Source organism: Lepidothrix coronata, unplaced genomic scaffold, assembly GCF_001604755.1.
Source record: "Lepidothrix coronata isolate B3197 unplaced genomic scaffold, Lepidothrix_coronata-1.0 Scaffold291, whole genome shotgun sequence".
NCBI classification, from domain to species: Eukaryota; Metazoa; Chordata; class Aves; order Passeriformes; family Pipridae; genus Lepidothrix; species Lepidothrix coronata.
Window position 1 is genome coordinate 179,421 of NW_016690471.1, and position 1,547 is coordinate 180,967.

General features: G+C 44.0%; 1 non-coding gene across 1 annotated transcript; it reads right to left on the reverse strand.

The window, feature by feature from the left end:
- Nucleotides 1-7: 7 nt before the first annotated feature.
- On the reverse strand, nt 8-79 carry TRNAQ-UUG. The gene has a single exon. It is a non-coding gene; the product is annotated as a tRNA-Gln (tRNA).
- Between the last annotated feature and the right edge of the window lie 1,468 nt (nt 80-1,547).

A 1,547-nucleotide genomic window follows, 5' to 3' on the forward strand; every position in this document is an offset into this window, starting at 1 on the left:
CGAAGCGAGGTCCCACCGAGATTTGAACTCGGATCGCTGGATTCAAAGTCCAGAGTGCTAACCATTACACCATGGGACCGCTGGGTGTACCGGGAGGCTCCGCGCGCCCTCTCCATCGCTCCGCCCGGGCCCCGGGGCGCCCCGGACACCCCAAAACCCGCGGGCGCGGCCCCGCAGCAGCCCCGGGGGTGTCCCCGGGGGTGCCCCCGAGCCGCCGCCCGCGCTCCTCGGCCCCAGCGCTCAGAGCCCGTTTCTGTCTGTATTTCTTCCTGCCTCATTTCCTGCTTCGCTCCTCTCTTTTTTTCCCTTATTTCCCCTCCTTGTGTCTCTGTTTTCCTTTATTTCCCACTGTATTTATTTTCCACTCTATTTTTTCACGTATTTATCCATTTTTCCTCTATTTCCCCCTTATTTCTCTTTTCCCCTCTATTTCTCCTCTATTTCCCCTTTCTCCATGTACCCGTTTATTTCTCCTTTTCCCTATTTTCCTCTTATTTCCTACTTCATTTTCCACTCTATTTTCCATTTATTTATCCATTTTTCTCTATTCCCCTTTATTTCTTTCCCCCTTCTATTTCTTCTCTATTTCCCCCTTTATTTCACCTTTTCCTTCTATTTCCCCTTTATCTATTTTTTTCTGCTTATTTCCCCTTTAGTCTATTTTTCCTCTATTTCCTCTTTATTTCTCTATTTTTCCCTCTATTCGATTAAACTCCCCTACCTCCCCCTTTTTATTCATTTTCCCCTCTATTCCCCCTCTTCTCCCCTTTACTTTTTCTCCTCTAGTTCCCCTTTATTTCTCCATTTGTCCTCTATTTCTCCCTTTTCCTGCTCAACCCCTTTATTTCTTTTTTCCCCCGCTACTCCCCAGTTTTCTCTTCTATTTCACCAATTTTTCCTCTCCCATTTGTTTTTTCCCCTTCCCCCCATTTTTTTTCTCTCCAATTTCCCCCCCTTATTTTCCTCTATTTCCCCTCTATTTCTTTCCCCCCTCTCTGCCCTCCCTTTTCCTCCTATTCCCCTTTTTAATCAACTTTCCCTCTAGTATCTCCATTATTTCTTTCCCCCTTTATTTTTTCCCTCTATTTCCCCACTTTATTTCCCCCTCCAGTTCCATTTATTCCTTTTTCCTTTATTCCCCCATTTCCTTCCCCTCTATTCACCTTCCTCTTCCCCTATTTTTCCTTTATTCCCTTTATTTCTTTCCCCCTTGATTTATTTTCCCTCCATTTTCCCTTTATTTCCCTACTTCCCCATCAATTCACCCCTTTATTCCCCCCTATCATTTTTTTCTCTATTCCCCTTTCCCTTTTTTCCCCTCTATTACCCTTTCCCCCTTTATTTCTCTTTCCCCCTCAATTTTCCCTCAATTCCCCCCTTTGTTTTCCCTTTAATTTCTCAATTTTCCTCTATTCCCTCCCTTTCTTTTTCTCCTTTTTCCTCCCCCCAGGCCCCATAAAACCACACAAACACTTCAATTTTTTTTTTGCTTGTTTCTCTGTCTGTTTTTTCTCTTTATTTTTAAAAACGAAACAGTGGAAATAAAG